Genomic DNA, 19,152 nt, shown 5'->3' on the forward strand with positions numbered 1-19,152 from the left:
GGCTGATTCCTCCACCCACCCTGCTCTGTGGGCATCTGGAGGGCCAGATGAGCACGCCCCGAGGTGCTCTGTCCTCTGGGAGGCCTTTGTTCTCCATGAGGATCGAGGCTGGTCACCGGGTCTGTTGATCAGACCTCTGTCCTAGGCTAGAACCAGCTCACAAACCCCTGTCCTCAGTCTAGGGGGACCTTTTCCCTTCTCTCAGAGACTATGAATATAAACCTCTCAAAAGCTGTCAAAATGCCAAGCACAAGAATGAAGGGAAATTTTGGTTTTTGTCACCTTGCCCACCTGGAGGAAGGCAAGGATAAAGCCTCCTCTCAGTAGAAGCACACGAGCTCACACTCACACACTCAAAATACACTCAACAACTCTTACACATTCACACAGCACTCCCAGCCGATGTGCTCTATCCTTTACTGTAGACCCTCGTGGTGTGTAAGTTTCAAGCAAACTCAGGATTCACATCCCTGCCAGCACACTGAATCCCGTGGCACTGGTGAGTGACCCACGTCGATGGAGTCCTCCTTGTCTGGCTAGAGTCTGCTCTCATCGGTCCCACCTCTGCAGACTCACAGTCACGTGTGCACTCGCTGCTCTGCCAGCAGACGCTCACCAGGTCCCGGATGACATGGCGTGTGAACATGCCCTCCTGAAGCAGGGCTGTGTGTCCTCACTTAGCTCTGCTGAGCCCTGCCCCTGGCAATCCACCCGGAGGCAGCCAGGGCCTGGAGTGAGGTCAGGGGGAGGGGGCAGATCTCGAAGAGTCCATGGACCAGCTTGTGAGGCTTCAGAGGAAGACTTTACGTTGTCTCCAGGCAAAGGGAACCCCTCTGTTCAGTGAGAGGGGTCTGCTTCTGCTGACCTGGAGAACTAAGGAAAACTGGGGGGCTGAAGATTCCCAGATGCTTCCAGTCAATGTCTCCATCCCAAATCTCAGGGTCCCACTCTGTCACTTTTAGAACCGTGGATTAGCTGCAGGAAACCTCAGGCTGTCCACTCAGTGTCCTTGGCAACTCTGCCTCTACCATGATCAGATCTCAGGGCTGATTTTCAGCACAATTTGCACCATGGACGCAGGCGATGAGAGTCACGGGTGGCCACAGAGAACCTTGGCTTTCCCAGCATGCTCTAAGTTGGCAGTAAAGTATCCCAAACATTTTTTTAATCAAGTGTTACAATGCCATCAAAAGCAGCCAGCACCTTCTTCAATCCTTACCATTATAATGATCCCATTTCACCAGTCGGGAACCATGGTCCATGCATAGACCATGTGCTAAGTTCTTTAGTCATGTCTGCGTCTGTGTGACTCTATGGACTGCAGTCTGCCAGGCTCCTCTGTCCATGGGGTTCTCCAGGCAAGAATACTGGAGTGGGTTGCCATGCCCAGGGGATCTTCCTGACCCGGGAATCGAACCATGTCTACCTCCTTTGACAGGCAGGTTCTTTACCACTAGTGCCACCTGGGAAGCCCATGCATAGTTCAAAGGTTCCCAAATTTTGGTGCATACAAGAATCACCTGATAAATTTCAAAAATTGTTGACACCTGGCTTCCACCTAGAGACAGTTCCATTTAATAAATAAGTGGTGGGGCCCAAGCGGGGGGTTGAAAGCTCCCCCACATGATTATAGCATGCAGCAGTTTGGAAACTACTGGCATATCCTGGCACCTTGACTCGCATCTCCCTGCAGTGCTGTGAAAGTATTAGCGTGGCCACTGCACGTCAGGGCACATCAGGGTTGTTCCCCCAAGCAATGGGGGTCCAGCACTTTCAGACCAGGAGGTGATTCAACTCCCAAATCCATCCTGAGGATCTGCTCTCTAGGGCCACACTGGGAATTGTCTCTGCCCAGAATCCCTAGAAAACAGAGTCTGAGCCAAGGTTAAATGCTAAGACTTTCCTGAGAAATGGGGGAAGCAGAACTGAAGATAAGAGAAACGAGAAGAGAGAAGGCAAACACATAAGGAGGCGGGTCACCAAGTTGCTCATGGCTTCGCGAGAAAGCAGTTGCTCAGTCCTGCAGCACGTCCGTGCAGAGACCACACGACACAACCCATCCTCAGACAGTCCCCCCAAGGGGAAGAGGGAGATGGACTTACCTCCAGCTCCCATCTTCCACTGGTACTGGCATGCCAGTTGCCATTTCCGGGTGTGTCTGTATGGGCACCGGTGGCCTCCCACATCTCAGCAGGTTAGAGGCAGGAACTGGGTGGTTGGCATGTGGGAGGGCACTGTGACAGGTGTGTGCTGCTGCGGAGCACACCACCCTAAGTTAAAACAACAGCACTTTCATGAGAGCATGACGCTACAGGCAAGCATCTTGGGCTGAGTGCCGTGGAGCGTTTCCTCTATTGGTCTTGCCAGGGGTTGCTCATAACCACAGGCATCCGGTTGCTCACTTGGGCTCACCTGGGGCTGAATGGTCTAGGCAGCTACACTCAGTCATCTAGCTGCTTGCTGATGGCAGGGCCTCTCTCTGGACATGGTCATTCACCCTCAAGGGGGCAGCCTGGGCTTCCCAACATGGCAGGATCGAGCTCTAACGAGGGGAGACAAGGCTGCAAGTTCTCTTGGGGCTGAGGCTCAGAAGTCACACAAGTCCTTCCTACACATTTTATTAGTCAAAGAAGTCACAAGGGCTTCAGGGAAGGGGAGACAGGCCTCTGGATGGAAGGGACAGGATAGGCACATGGCAATGGCTATGGATATGGCAGGGAAGCAATAATTCCAGCCCTCTTTACAAGGAGTGCATGGCAAGCATGGTCACTTCATGCCTGCAAGCCGCCCTGGGCCGAGGGCAGTGGTGGAGACACAGCAGCCACCCAGCTCCAAGATGGAACAGCTCAAGGTGTGGTTAGAGCTACTCCAACTCCAGCCGGAATCCAGGGAGAGGGTGCAGACCTGGAGGACTCGTACCTGAATCTCATCTTAGAGAGCAATGTGGTGACATCTAACAAAGTTGAACATGTGCCTATACTACAACAGCAAAATTCCACTTCTAGAAATTCTCATCGGTATTCACAAAGAGGCCAAATATATTCACAGCAACATTGCTTGAAATAGCCAAACATTAGAACCAACCTAAAAGCCTATCAACAAGGGAATGGATAAACTAACTCTGATATATTCATTCAATGGGCTGCTGCCGCCGCCAAGTCACTTCTGTCGTGTCCGACTCTGTGCGACCCCATAGATGGCAGCCCACCAGGCTCCCCCGTCCCTGGGATTCTCCAGGCAAGAACACTGGAGTGGGTTGCCATTTCCTTCTCCAATGCATGAAAGTGAAAAGTGAAAGTGAAGTCGCCCAGTCGTGTCCGACTCTTCGTGACCCCATGGACTGCAGTCCATCAGGCTCCTCCGTCCATGGGATTTTCCAGGCAAGGGTACTGGAGTGGGGTGCCATCGTCTTCTCCAACAATGGGCTACAATACAGTAACTAAAATAATACAGATGCGTCAACATGAATAAAGCAAGAAATACAATGGTGAATGCAAAAAAAGAAAGTCGAAGGATATTGATAAAATTTGTGTCAATCTTAAAAAATACAAAAATGATACCTTATTGCTTAAGTATGTAAATACACATAGAAAAATAGAAAAACACACATGGGAAAGAGACTCAACCTCAGGAGGGTGGTTATCTCCAGGAGAGAGGAAAGGGTTGGGGGTGGGGAAGGGTATCAAAACTCGGCCACATCGTGTTTACTAAAACAAAAGGTATCTGAAGTAAATATGCAAATGTGTTACACGTGGGCCTTGGCTTCTTGGATTTTTGTACTATTGTGATTTGAAATATATCTCAATAAATAAAAGCAAATACTCTTAAAAGGACCGAGAGGCCTTAATTCTGGTCTAGGTTCAACTTCTAAACTTGCTCTTTGCTAAAATTAAATTTGGAAATATACACCAAAATATAAAGTGAGCTTTCCTCTGGGGTGACGAAATTTTAGATTATCTTTTATTGTTGTTCAGTTGCTAAGTCGTGTCTGACTGTTTGTGACCCTGTGGACTACAGCATGCTAGGCTTCCCTGTCCTTCACTGTCTCCCAGAGTTTGCTCAAACTCATGTCCATTGAGTCAGTGATGCCATCCAACCATCTCATCCTCTGTCATCCCCTTCTCCTGCCTTCAATCTTTCCCACATCTGGGTCTTTTCTAACCAGTCAGCTCTTTGCATCAGGTGGCCAAAGTACTGGGGCTTCAGCTTCAGCATCAGTCCTTCCAATGAATATTCAAGGTTGATTTCCTTTAAGATTGACTGGTTTGATCTCCTTGCTGTCCAAGGGACTTCTCAAGAGTCTTCTCCAGCACCACAATTCAAAAGCATTAATTCTTCAGTGCTCAGCCTTCTTTATGGTCCAACTCTCATATCCATACATGACGACCGAAAAAAACCATAGCTCTGACTACACGGACCTTTGTTGGCAAACTGATGTCTCTGCTATCTTTATTTCCTTAGTTTTCGTTGCATTTTTAGTATTGTTTTTGTTTTTTAATTAATTTTTTATTGAAGGATAATTGCTTACAGAATTGTGTTGTTTTCTGTCAAACCTCAACATGAATTAGCCATAGGTATACGTATATCCTCTCCCTCCTGAACCTCCCTCCCATCTCCCTCCCCACCCCACACCACTAGGTTGATACAGAGCCCCTGTTTGAGTTTCCTGAGCCATACAGCAAATTCCCGTTGGCCATCTATTTTACATATGGTAATGTAAGTTTCCTTGTTACTCTTTCCATATATCTCACCCTCTCCTCCCCTCTCCCCATGTCCATAAGTCTATTCTCTATGTCTGTTTCTCCACTGCTGCCCTGTAAATAAATTCTTCAGTATCATTTTTCTAGATTCTGTGTTTATGTGTTAGAATACAATATTTATCTTTCTCTTTCTGACTTACTTCACTCTATATAATAGATTCTAAGTTCATCCACCTCATTAGAACCGACTCAAATGTATTCCTTTTTATGGCTGCGTAATATTCCATTGTGTATATGTACCACAACTTCTTTATCCATTCATCTGACGGTGAACATCTAGGTTGTTCCCATGTTCTAGCTACTGTAAATAGCCCTGCAATGAACATTGGGATACATGTGTCTTCTTCAATTTTGGTTTCCTCAGGATATATGCCTAGGAGTGGGATTGCTGGGTCATATAGTGGTTTTATTCTTAGTTTTCTAAGGAATCTCCATACTGTCTTCCATAGTGGCTGTATCAATTTACATTCCCACCAACAGTGCAAGAGTGTTCCCTTTTCTCCACACCCTCTCCAGCATTTATTGTTTGTAGACTTTTTGATGATGGCCATTCTCACTGGTGTGAGGTGATATCTCATTGTAGCTTTCATTTGCATTTCTCTAATAATGAGCAATGTTGAGCATCTTTTCATGGGTCCGTTAGCCATCTCTATGTCTTCTTTGGAGAAATGTCTGTTTAGGTCTTTTGCCCACTTTTTGATTGGGTTGTTTGTGTTTCTGGTATTGAGTTGTATGAGCTGCTTGTTTATTTTGGAAATTAATCCTTTGTCAGTTGTTTCATTTGCTATTATTTCCCCCCATTCTGAGGGTTGTCTTTTCACCTTGCTTATGTTTCCTTTGCTGTGCAAAAGCTTTTAAGTTTAATCAGGTCCCACTTGTTTACTTTTGTTTTTATTTCCATTACTCTAGGAGTAATGGAAGTATTTCTATTACTCAGATGATCTTGCTTAGATTTATGTCATTGAGTGTTCTACCTCTGTTTTCCTCTAAGAGTTTTATGGTTTGTGGTCTTACATTTAGGCCTTTAATCCATTTTGAGTTTATCTTTGTGTATGGTGTTAGGAAGTGTTCTAATTTCATTCTTTTACATGTAGCTGTCCAGTTTTCCCAGCACCATTTATTGAAGAGACTCTCTTTGCAACATTGTCTATTCTTGCCTCCTTTATCAAAAATAAGGTACCCATAGGTGCATGGGTTTATTTCTGGGCTTTCTATCTTGTTCCATGGGTCTATATTTCTGATTTTGTGCCAGTACAGTACTGTCTCAAGCTGGAATAAAGATTGCCGGGAGAAATATCAATAACTTCAGATATGCAGATGACACCACCCTTATGGCAGAAAGTGAAGAGGAACTAAAAAGCCTCTTGATGAAAGTGAAAGTGGAGAGTGAAAAAGTTGGCTTAAAGCTCAACATTCAGAAAACAAAGATCATGGCATCCGGTCCCACCACTTCATGGGAAATAGATGGGGAAACAGTGGAAACAGTGTCAGACTTTATTTTTCTGGGCTCCAAAATCACTGCAGATGGTGACTGCAGCCATGAAATTAAAAGACGCTTACTCCTTGGAAGGAAAGTTATGACCAACCTAGATAGCTTATTGAAAAGCAGAGGCATTACTTTGCCAACAAAGGTCCGTCTAGTCAAGGCTATGGTTTTTCCAGTGGTCATGTATGGATGTGAGAGTTGGACTGTGAAGAAGGCTGAGCACTGAAGAATTGATGCTTCTGAACTGTGGTGTTGGAGAAGACTCTTGAGAGTCCCCTGGACTGCAAGGAGATCCAACTAGTCCATTCTGAAGGAGATCAGCCCTGGGATTTCTTTGGAAGGAATGATGCTGAAGCTGAAACTCCAGTACTTTGGCCACCTCATGCGAAGAGTTGACTCATTGGAAAAGACTCTGATGCTGGGAGGGATTGGGGGCAGGAGGAGAAGGGGACGACAGAGGATGAGATGGATGGATGGCATCGCTGACTCAATGGACGTGAGTCTGAGTGAACTCCGGGAGTTGGTGATGGACAGGGAGGCCTGGCATGCTGCGATTCATGGGGTCACAAAGAGTTGGACACGACTGAGCGACTGAACTGAACTGAACCATACTGTCTTGATGACTGTAGCTTTGTAGTGTAATCTGAAGTCAAGAAGGTTGATTCCTCCAGCTCCATTCTTCTTTCTCAAAACTGCTTTGGCTATTCGAGATCTTTTGTGTTTCCATATGAATTGTGATTTTTTTTGGTTCTAGTTCTGTGAAAAGTGCCATTGGTAATTTGATAGGGATCACATTGAATCTGTAGATTGCATTTGGTAGTATAGTCATTTTTATAATATTGATTCTTCCTGCCCAAGAACATGGAATATCTATCTCTCCATCTGTTATGTTGTCTTTGATTTCTTTCATTAGTGTCTCATAATTTTCTGTGTACTTTTCTTTTGCCTCCTTAGGTAGGTTTATTTCTAGATATTTAATTCTTTTTGTTGCAATGGTGAATGAATTGATTCCTTAATTTTTCTTTCTGATTTTTCTTTGTTAGTATATTGAAATGCAAGTGATTTCTGTGTATTGACCTTGTATTCTGAAACTTTGCTAAGTTCACTGATTAGCAATTTTCTGATACTATCTTTAGGGTTTTCTATGTACAGTATCATGTCATCTGCAAACAGCGAGAGCTTTATTTTTCTTTTCCGATCTGGATTCCTTTTATTTCTTTTTTTTTCTCTGATTGCTGTAGCTAGGACTTCCAGAACTATGTTGATAATAGTGGGGAAACTGGACACCCTTGTCTTGTTCCTGATCTTAGGGGGAATGCTTTCAGCTTTTCACTATTGAGAATAATGTTTGCTGTAGGCTTATCATATTTTGTCTTTACTATGTTGAGTTACGTTCCTCCTATGCCCATTTTTTGGAGGGTTTTAATCATAAATGTGCGCTGAATTTTGTCAAAGGCTTTTTCTGCATTTATCAAGGTTATCATATGGTTTTTATCATTCAATTTGTTAATATGATATATCACATCGATTGACCTGCATATATAGAAGAATACTTGAATCCCTGGAATAAACCCAACTTGATCATGGTGTATGAGCTTTTTGATATGTTGCTGAATTCTGTTTGCTGAAATTTTGTTGAGGATTTTTGCATCTATGTTCATCAGTGATATTGGCCTGTAGTTTTCTTTTTTTGTGTTGTCTTTGTCTGGTTTCAGTATCAGGGTGATGGTGGTCTCGCAGAATGAGCTTGGAAGTGTTCCTTCCTCTGCAATTTTTTGAAAGAGTTTTAGTTAAAGGCATTAGCTCTTCTCTAAATGTTTGATAGACTTCTGTGAAGCCATCTGGTCCTGGGCTTTTGTTTTTGGGGAGAGTTTTGATCACAGTTTCAATTTCAGTGCTTGTAATTGGGTTGTTCATAATTCCTATTTCTTCCTGGTTCAGTCTTGGAAGATTGAACTTTTCTAAGAATCTGTCCATTTCTTCCAGGTTATCTATTTTATTGCCATGTAGTTGTTCATAATAGTCTCTTATAATCCCTTGTATTTCTGCATTGTCTGTTGTAACCTCTCCTTTTTCGTTTATAATTTTGTTGATTTGATTCTTTTCTCTTTTTTTTCTTGATGAGTCTAACTAAAGGTTTGTTGATTTTGTTTATCTTCTCAGAGAAACAGCTTTTAGTTGTATTAATCTTTACTATTGTTTCTTTCATTTCTTTTTCATTTCTTTTTGCTTGGATCTTTATGATTTTGTTCCTTCTACTAATTTGGGGTTTTTTTTGTTCTTCTTCTTCCAGTTGTTTTAGGTGTAAAGTTAGGTTGTCTATTCGATGTTTTTCTTGTTATTTGAGGTAGGATTGTATTGCTAAAAACTTCCCTCTTAGAACTGCTTTTGCGGCATCCCACAGGTTTTGAGTTGTTGTGTTTTCATTGTCATTTGTTCCTAGAAGTTCTTGAATTTCCCTTTTGACTTCTTCAGCAACCTGTTGGTTATTTAGAAACGTGTTGTTTAATCTCCATGTGTTTGTGTTTCTTACATTTTTTTTTCTTGTAATTGATATCTAGTCTCGTAGCATTGTGGTCAGAGAAGATGCTTGATACAATTTCAATTTTCTTAAGTTTACTGAGGTTTGATTTGTGACCCAAGATGTGGTCTAACCTGGAGAATGTTCCATATGCACTTGAGAAGGTGTATTCTTCTGCATTTGGATGGAATGTCCTGAAGATATCAATGAGATCCATCTCATCTAATGTATCATTTAAGACTTGTGTTTCCTTATTAATTTTCTATTTTGATGGTCTGTCCATTGGTGTGAGTGGGGTGTTAAAGTCTCCTACTATTATTGTGTTACTGTCAATTTCTCCTTTTATGTATGTTAATGTCTGTCTTATGTATTGAGGTGATCCTATGTTGGGTGCATAGATATTTACAATTGTGATATCTTCCTCTTAGATTCATCCCTTGATCATTATGTAGTGTCCTTCCTTATCTCTTGTAATCTTCTTTATTTTAAGGTCTATTTTGTCTGATATGAGGATTGATAGTCCAGCTTTCTTTTGCTTCCCGTTTGCATGGAATATATTTTTCCATCCTCTCACTTTCAGTCTATATGTGTCTTTAGATCAGTTGCTCAATCGTGTCTGATTCTTTGTGACCCCATGGGGTTTTTTTGTAGATAGCGTATATATGGGTCTTGTTTTTGTATCTATTCAGCCAGCCTGTGTCTTTTGGTTGGAGCATTTAATCCATTTACATTTAAATAATTATATATATATATATATATATATATATATATATATATATATATATGTTCCTATTGCCATTTTCTTCATTGTTTGAGGTTGATTTTATAGATCTTTTTTCTTCTTTTGTATTTCTTAAATATATGAGTCCCTCTGACATTTGTTGTAAAGCTGGTTTGGTGGTACTGAATTCTCTTAACTTTTACTTGTCTGAAAAGCTTTTTATTTCTCCATCAATTTTGAATGAGATCCTTGCTGGTACAGTAATCTTGGTTGTAGATTTTTCCCTTTCAGTACTTTAAATATATCCTGCCATTCCCTTCTGGCCTGCAGAGTTTCTGCTGAAAGATCAGCTGTTAAGTGTATGGGGTTTCCCTTGTATGTTACTTGTTGCTTTTCCCTTGTTGCTTTTAATATTCTTTCTTTGTGTTTAGTCTTTGCTGGTTTGATTAGTATGTGTTTTGGCATGTTTCTCCTTGGGTTTATCCTGTACGGGACTCTTTGTGGCTCTTGGACTTGGTTGACTATTTCCTTTTCCATGCTGGAGAAATTTTCAACTATAATCTCTTCAAAAATTTTCTCATAACCTTTCTTTTTCTCTTCTCCTTCTGGGACCCCTATAATTGAAATGTTGGTGCCTTTGATATTGTCCCAGAGGTCTCTGAGCCTATCCTCAGTTCTTTTCATTCTTTTTACCTTATTCTGCTCTTTAGAAGTTATTTCCACCATTTTATCTTCCAGCTCACTGATTCATTTTTCTGCTTCAGATATTTTGCTATTGATTCCTTCTAGAGTATTTTTAATTTCAGTAATCGTGTTGTTTGTCTTTATATGTTTATTCTTTAATTCTTCTAGGCCTTTATTAGTTGATTCTTACATTTTATTCATTTTGTTTTCAAGGTTTTTGATCATCTTTACCATCATTATTCTGAATTCTTTTTCAGGTACTGTGCCTATTTCCTCTTCATCTATTTGGACTTCTGTGTTTCTAGTTTGTTCCTTCATTTGTGTAGTATTTCTCTGCCTTTTCTTTCTTTCTTTCTTTCTTTGACCTATTGTGTTTGAGGTCTCCTTTTCCCAGGCTTCAAGGAAAGTTGAATTCTTCCCTTGAAGAAGGTTGAATTCTTTCTTCCTTTTGGTTTCTGCCCTCCTAAGATTGGTCCAGTGGTTTGTGAAAGTTTCCTATAAGGTGAGATTTGTGCTGAGTTTTTGTTTGTTTTTCCTCTGATGGGCAAGGCTGAGTCAGGTGGTAATCCTGTCTGCTGATGATTGGGTTTGTATTTTTGTTTTGTTTGTTGTTTAGATGAGGTGTCCTGCACAGGGTGCTACTGGTGGTTGGGTGATGCTGGGTCTTATATTCAAGTAGTTTCATTTGTGTGAGTTCTCATTATTTGATACTCCCTAGGGTGTTAGTTCTCTGGTGGCCTAGGGTCTTGGAGTCAGTGCTCCCACTCCAAAGGCTCAGAGCTTGATCTCTGGTCAGGAATGAAGATTCAACAAGTGGTTTGTTATGGCATTAAGTGAAATTAAAACAAATATCCAAAAATGAGAGACCAAAGATGAACCCGACAAATGGCAGTTACAAAATCAGGCAAATCACAATTAAAATAATGGAATATACATGTATACATATACACCCATGAGCAAAGTCAAAACAGTCCAACAAAAATAAAGTACAGTAGATTGACCTGGCAAACAAAGGAAATAAAAAATAATATTTACCAGTTAAGAACAAAACTAATTAAAGCACAAACTGGAAAAGAAAACTAAAGCAAGGGGCCAAGTGGGAAATAAAGCAATGAAAACAGAACTAACAAATATGTTGAGAGGAAAGGAAAGAAAGAAAGAAAGAATAGATATGCAAAGTTAAATAGAGGTAGATGAAGAAGATTTATTTACATTAAAGATTAACTGCAAGGGGAATAGTAGGAAAAGCAAACAAAGGAATAAATGTAGAAAAAATAATAATAAGTTTAAAAAATTAAAAAAAAAAAAGAAAAGATTTTTTTTTTTTTTAAAGGGAGAACTCCACAGAACTGCAAAAGTCCAATGTAGAGGCAGAGGTTTATAACAGCAATAAAAAATGTGACTGAGGGAAAAAAAAAAGCTCAAAAGGTTAATTGGATGTCATAATGCCAATAAAATCTACAACTACAATGGGCAGAGGAGGGGCGCAGGGATGGGGAGAAAAAAAAAAGAAAAAATCCAAAAGATTCTACAGAACAAGTCAAAAAATAAGAATAATAAATGTTTTTCTTGAGTCACTGCTGTCAGAGTCCTTTCCCTCGCTGGGAGTCACAGTCCACCTCATCTCCCTAGGAAGCCCTCCAACACTGTGCTGATCTCTGGACCTGCTGTGGGGGCAGCTCAGACTCTAATCTGGTCCTACTCCTGTCCACAGCTCTCAGAACTAGTGCGTTTTCTTTTGTGGGAGCTCTCAGTGACCTTTTATATATTCCATAGACACAGAGTCTGCCTACCTGATTGTGTGGATTTAATCTGCAGCTTGTACAGCTGGTGGGAAGGTTTTGGGTCTTCTTCCCTAGCCACACTGCCCCTGGGTGTCAACTGTGGTTTTGTTTCCACCTCTACAAGTAGGTCCTCCACTGGGGTTTGCTCCTGAGGCTGCCCTGGAGGACTTGGGTTTGCCCCTGTGAGGGCCAGGTGTGGAGGTGGTGCAGCTGCTTGGGTCGCAGGGGTTCTGGCAGCACCAGGTACTCAGGAGAGTTGGTGGCTAGGGCAGCAGGAAATACAGTGCTCCAGAAGGGTATGGCAACCAGTATTGGCCAATATGCTCCAGTATTCCTGCCTGGAGATCCCCTCTCCCTGACAGAGAAGCCCGGCAGGCCACACAGTCTACAAGGTTGCAAAGAGTAGGACACAACCAAAGCAATCCTGCATGCATAGATGCAAGACATTTTTTGCCTATGGCAGCTCTGCCCCAGTGAGAGTTGAGCGTGAAGGTGGCACAGCTACTTGGCTTGTGGGGACCCTGGTGGCACCAAGTGTGCAGGGACACAGACTGCCTCTGCCCCAGGAGTTATGGCCCTATCAGAGTCTTTTTTCGAGCCTCTTGTAGCTGGCGATCAGAAGGCCTTTTTGGCCAGTCTTTCTCCATAGCTCTGCCCATTCAGGCACTTAGAGGGTTCCCTTCCCTGGGGTCCTTCTCTGTTGTTCGGTGTGTCAGGCACATAGAGGGGCCCCCAGGCTGGGTTCCTACTCTGTAGTTCAGTGTCCGCACTTGATGGGCCAGCCTCTCTATTGTTCAGCTGCTGATGCTGGCGCGGGAGGAGGCTATGGTGATGGCTCCACACCGCTATGTGTGACTCAGCAGTATCACCTTGCCTCCATGGCTGCCTGACTTTCCTCCACAGGCATTTCCCCTCACAATTTCCTTCCTCACATCCCCTCGATCCTTCTCTCCGCAGTCAACAGCAGCCCTCACCCTGGGATTGGTCCACAATCCCTAATCCTCAGCTCCCAGCCTCTGTACCTTCCAGGGGACCTGCGTCCCTGTCCGGGATATGTATGGCTGCAGCAAGGACTGTCTGATTCTCACCCCATTTAGGCTGCCACAGATCAGCTATTTCACTCTCAGCCTTGAATGTTTCTCCTCTGACTCAGACAAATGCCCTGCTGTGGGGATCAGACCCTTGCTTCAGTTCCCCCACCAGCAGAGGAGAGGTCCAGTCCTACTAATACTCCCGCTTTTCTCCCTAGTTCCTTCGTCCTACCGAGTTTTGCATGGTTCTATATATTCTTTTCCACTGGTTAGGTACTTCTGTCTGCTCTCAGCTGAGATATGTAGGTGTTCTGCATGCACGTCTGTGTCTGAAGGTGTATTTCTGATGTATCCATGGAGAGAGATGTACTCCATGTCCACCTACTCCTCTGCCACCTTCTTCTCTCTCAGTATTGTTTTATTATCAGAGGAAAGTAAGATGTTTCCAGAACACCTTGTTCTTTGACCTTAGACAAATCACTCAACTTTAAAGCCAAATTATACATCATAAAGAAAAAAAAATGAAGGGATACACTACAAAACACCCAACCAGTATGCAAAACTGTCAGGGTCATGAAAAAGAAAGACAAGTGGGAAACTATCATAGACCAGAGGAGGCTAAAGAGACAAAGGAATCAAACAGTGTGGTTTCCTGCCTCGGATTCTGGGACAGAAAAAGGACATTCATGGAAGAACTCCTGAAATCTGAATAAGATCTGGAATTTAGTTCAAATCAACGTGCCAGTTTTGGCTTCTTAGTTTTGACACGGGTACCATGTTCTGTAAGATGCTAACAGTGGGAGAAACTGGGCGGGGTATACAGGAACTCTGCATCCTATCTTTGCAACTTCCTTGTAGACTAAAATTGTTCTGAAATAAAATATTTATGCAAAAAAAAAATTCTTTTCTAGTCAGGAAGAGTGGTAAAATGACCTCATAATGCTAATCAGCACTGGAAGAAAACAGAAAGAAATAAAGCATATTTAGGATTAAAAAGGAAAAACTAAAACTGGTATTTATTTGATATGATTATTTACACAGAAAATTCAAAGCAACAGGCAAATTGTTAGAACTAATAAGGCTTCAATCAACTGTTACATACACACACAGATAATTAGATGTAGATATTCTTTTTTTTTTTTTTTACTATATGTATACTTATTTATTTTAAAATTGTAGACAAAGTACTGTGTCAATATCTGTTGAGCATAGCATAAAGTCTATACCATTATAACCCAAAGAGACTGAGTTCATGATGAAATAAACATGGTTTTATTTTTATTTTAATTATTAAAGAAAGTCTTTTTGTTCTCACTGAAATTATTTTTATATTTGAATATGCTTCACTATTTTCTGAAACTCAAAAAAATGTGTGATACAATCATTTACTTCCATTCAGTTTAGTCGCTCAGTCATGTCCAGCTCTTTGTGAACCCATGGACTGCAGCATGCCAGGCCTCTCTGTCCATCACCAACTCCCGGAGTTTACTCAAACTCATGTCCATTGAGTCAGTGATGCCATCCAACCATCCCATCCTCTGTCATCCCCCTCTCCTGGCTTCAACCTGTCCCAGCATCAGGGTCTTTTCCAAGGAGTCAGCTCTTCACATCAGGTGGCTGAAGTATTGGAGTTTCAGCTTCAACATCAGTCCTTCCAATGAATATTCAGTATTGATTTCCTGTAGGATGGATCGGTTGGATCTCCATGCAGTCCAGGGGACTCTCAAGAGTCTTTTCCACCACCATAGTTCAAATGTATCAATTCTTTGGCACTCAGCTTTCTTTATAGTCCAACAATCATTTAAATGTTTCTTAATTCATTTTCTCCAGTGTTTTGTTGTAGTGGTTTTTGCAACTAAGGAATATGTCTCATGAAGAAACATAAATCCATAATTTTCTTTATTGTCTGTTTTAACTAAATTTCATTCACCAATTATGGAAAGACTTTTGTTAAAATTTGGCTATAGATTTCCATCTTCTCTGATGTCAATCAGTTGTTCTTGCAAAGCAATAAACAGGTTTTTAGAAGAGGTAGCTATTCTTAAAGATACCATTATAATAGCAATAAAAGCTATAATTTACTTAGGAATAAATCTACCATACGATGTACAATAGCTTTATTAAGAAATAAAATTTTATGCTGAAAGATATAAAGAAGAAATGAAATGAATGGAAAGATGCACCATGTTCATGCAAGGAAAAATGTTATATCGTAAAGATGCCACTTTCCTACAAATTAACATAGAGCATCAGAGTTTTTCATAGGATATTTCCAGAGTAGTTAATTTCCATGGAGGGACAGGCCACAGGAAAAACTCCACAGAGCAATGACCACTGACCATAGTCTGATCTCTTCTTTGCCACCATCCCAGGGTGATGGGGTCTGGGTCTCAATCCCCACTCACCCCAATAGGGTGATGAGCAGAGGAGTATCCAGTCAAACCTACGACGGGGTATGTTTCAATACTGGCTGAGTTCTGTGTTTTTGAAAGAGGAGGAACATAGAAAATTGGTTCCTGCTATTTCTATTGCTCAGGAACCAAAGCCTCTTCAACCCTTGGCTCTGGCCAACTAGGACATAATAAATAACCCCACTAGTGGAAAAAACGCCTTCATTTCATTCCATGAGTTTATAAATCAGTATGTTACTCAGTTATCCCCTGACTTCATCTAATATTTTTCTCCATCACTCCACCATTGGGGAGAGTGTCCTGCAGGAAAAACTTACATTCTGAAATGTGCATTTCATCTTCTTCCAGTATGGAAAAGCAGGCTCACTGGAGGAAGGGGGAGCAGCCACTGCCAGCGCTCTGCTTGGAAACCTGCCACAGAAAGGCATCCAGGAAGAATCTCACTGGAAGATGACTATCAGGCTGGATCAGGAGTTGACAGCCTGCAGCTCATGCACGAACTGCAGTGACCCTCTGGGAGAGGAGCTGGCCCCTTGCCCTGCCGGTGTCTGTGCCTCCAATCCCAAGAAAGCGCTGTGACATGGCTCAGCTCAAAAGACCAACCCCAACAACGACACCCCTGTGTATATGGGACATCACAGTTTGCAAACCATTTTGTCTCCTTTGATCCACAGAACAACCCTGCGACTACTGCCATTTGAAAAAGGAATGTGGCATTTTACAGATGGGAAGCAAACCTAGGCTTCAGATTCACAGCTCGCAAGCAAACAAGCCAAAACTCACGCCTAGATTAAAAATAAATTTAAAAACTGTCCTTACTCTTCTGTCTCCACACTTGGTGCATCACTGCTTTCTGGACGTTTCCCGCCCCCGACTCCCACCTGTCTCCGCCTCTTTAAACTGTGGTTTGGTCAAGAAGCCCCGCAGGGGCCGTTTTACTCCTCTGAAGTGAGAGAGGCCTGTGGTTGGTCCATTGGCAAGACTGAGGGAGGGGCTTTGGTAACTTCAATACAGTGCTCCTGCTAAAAAGAAAGGCAGTTCCTCAAAAAATTCCTCTCAAAACGAGGAATTTTAAAGAGCAGCCGGCGACACCTTCTCCGCGTGCTGGGCGTTCCTCCTGGAGCCGCGCAGAGCAGGCACCTGGCCAGCCCACTGCTGCCACCTTGTGGCAGAGAGAAAGAGCGCCCACCCACTCCCCCCGCCCCCGGAACCCCATCAAGCAAGGAAGCTGAACAAGGCTAGGGCCGGCCGGATCTTTTCTGTCCTTCCCGGGCTCCCCTGGCAAGCCCCTCCTCTGAACCCCTACTGCCAGGTTTGCTAGGGAGCTGGTGTAACCTTCGGTGGGTGGCTGCAGCGCTTCCTCAGGCCCCGGGACTGTCCAGCTCCTGACGGTGAGCACGGTGGCTGTCACAGGGCCCTCTAGGTGGCACCTGCTGCCCAAAGCGGTAACCAGCACGCAGGGCACTCGCCAAGCAACTGACAGATGAAACAAGGATTTGCTCGTAAAAATAGGCCTGAACCGGACACCTGAATGCCGGGTCTGCTGCTACAGACCTGAGCATCAGAAAGCGGGCAGAGAATACTGCTGGAAATAGAGCTTGTGACAGACAGCCCTGCTAACAGCCACTGAGGCAAGTTTAGAGGCAGAAAGCATCTGGGGCCTTGTTCCACAACTCATATTCTCAGGGGACGCTGATAAGCTCTGGAAAAGGGGTGCTTTTTGATACCTGTTTGTACGTCCTTCTAGTGGAAGCATTATATCTGAGTCTGAGATGCAATCGCTCTTTTAAGATGCAGTGTGCAGTGATTTCAGTCCAGGATTTGTTTTTAATATTCCCACCAGTAACCATCCGTGGGGTTGTGATTTGCTTAATAAGAACTTAAGACCATTCTATCTCAAAGCACCATGACATCCCATTACACTTGGTAGCTTAGGGTCCTGAAGCAGATCATTTCTTCTCTAGTCCTCTGTTTCCCCACCTATGAAATGAAAAGATTGAACAAACCTGTATTTCTTAAAATGTGGTTTGTGAACATGTGTGCATGAGAGTCACGTGGTCTTATTAAAGACCCAGATTTCAAAATGACTGCTTTGGGGTCTGGGTGGGGAGTTGGGGGCGGTCTGCATTTTAATCCATTCTTCAGGTAATTCTTATGTACTAGTGTTTGAGAGGCAGGAAACAAGCTGATGTGGGATCTAAGGCTTATTGAGATCTATATGCACCAAACACTGACCAGAGCAGATCCTTTCCCTCAAAAAGCCCACAGTCCTGCTGGGAACAGAGACGAGTGAACAGAAGGTACAGCAAATGATAACAGATGCTGTGGAGGGAGGAGGAGAGAGTGGTAACCATCTAGGACATCGCCCCTGAGGGCTTCGAGGGGACTCTGGGGTTGTCCGGAAAGACTGGGTCACCCGGGGCAGACAAGGTGCTGCTGACGGAGGTCGGGATGGGCGCTGTAGGCCTCGTGAGCAGCATGTGACCTTCCGCCCGTCCTAGGACAGAGGGGGACTGTTAGATCTCTGATGCCCCACCCCTAGGGTGAGGCGGCATCTGTAAGCCGAGAGGGAGACGCTAAGGATTAGCCTGACGTTTTCATTTGATCCAAAAATGGATCCAAAGCTCTGGTAATCTCATCCTCCCCTTCCAAAGCAGTAAGAGGTCAGGTCCTCACGAAGGGAACTGCCCAGGGCGGCAGCACTGTGTCCGACAAGGCACACACGTGGGCGGGCCGTGGGAGCCTCCGCAAAAGCTGGCCTAGGATTTGGGTCAGCACATTGCTTTCTCCATAAAGGATATTTAAAAACCCTAGTCCTTTTCCTCCTTATTTCTCTTTCTCCTGCCCTCCTTTTCCATTCAATTTCCTTGACTATCAATTTCCTTTTGAATTCCCCTGATAAGGAAGCCTGACAGTGCTGCAGTCCATGGGGTCGCGAAGAGTTGGACATGACTTGGTGATGGAACAACACTGTCTAATATTTAAAACTTTACTTTCTGTAACTTTTAGAAAGATGTATAAAAACTCAACCCCATCTTTATTCACCTGCTACATAGGATCTGATCTATGATGTTCAATCTGCCTTCTATGCCTCACCTGAGTTCTGTCCAGGCCTTCTTACCCAGATGGCCAGTGTCTGGTCTCCTCAGCCTGGTGCCCTTTTGCATGCCCTGAGCAGGAACAAAGCACCTTCCCACCCATATCCTGCTAGTGCTGGGCTGGAGGCTGCTTCTATGGGCTCATAGGAGCTGATTCTTAATTTTCAGGAATTTTCTGAGTCAGTTGTTAAATACAGACATTGTTAAAATTTAAATTACACATATTACAATTCAATAAGATGTTAAAAAGTAATCAATGCTCAAAACATACCACTTCCCAATTATTTTCCACCTTATACTCTTCTCTCTGCTCTTGGGGTTATTTACACCTACTGTATCTGAATAATGGAAATACTGCATAATGTGGAGCCTCTGCACAGGTCTTGCCAACTCCGAGTTCAGTGACATCACACTGGTAGCTTGATCATAATGAAAATATTCATGCCACAGAAATCAGCATATGCTAGACCCGAGGGCTTGATTTATTGTTTGCTGATTGTCTAAACTTAGGAAGATGATGGAAAATATTAATATTATATTGAGGATTAAACTCAAAACATGTCCTATCTATGGCTGTGATATTGCAAATAGCACAAAAACTTGAAAGAATATCCTCCCCATATTTGAAGGCTACTAGCTGATTTAGGAAAATATCG

This window comes from Bos mutus, chromosome 9 (genome assembly GCF_027580195.1).
Source record: "Bos mutus isolate GX-2022 chromosome 9, NWIPB_WYAK_1.1, whole genome shotgun sequence".
In the NCBI taxonomy this organism is placed as follows: domain Eukaryota; kingdom Metazoa; phylum Chordata; class Mammalia; order Artiodactyla; family Bovidae; genus Bos; species Bos mutus.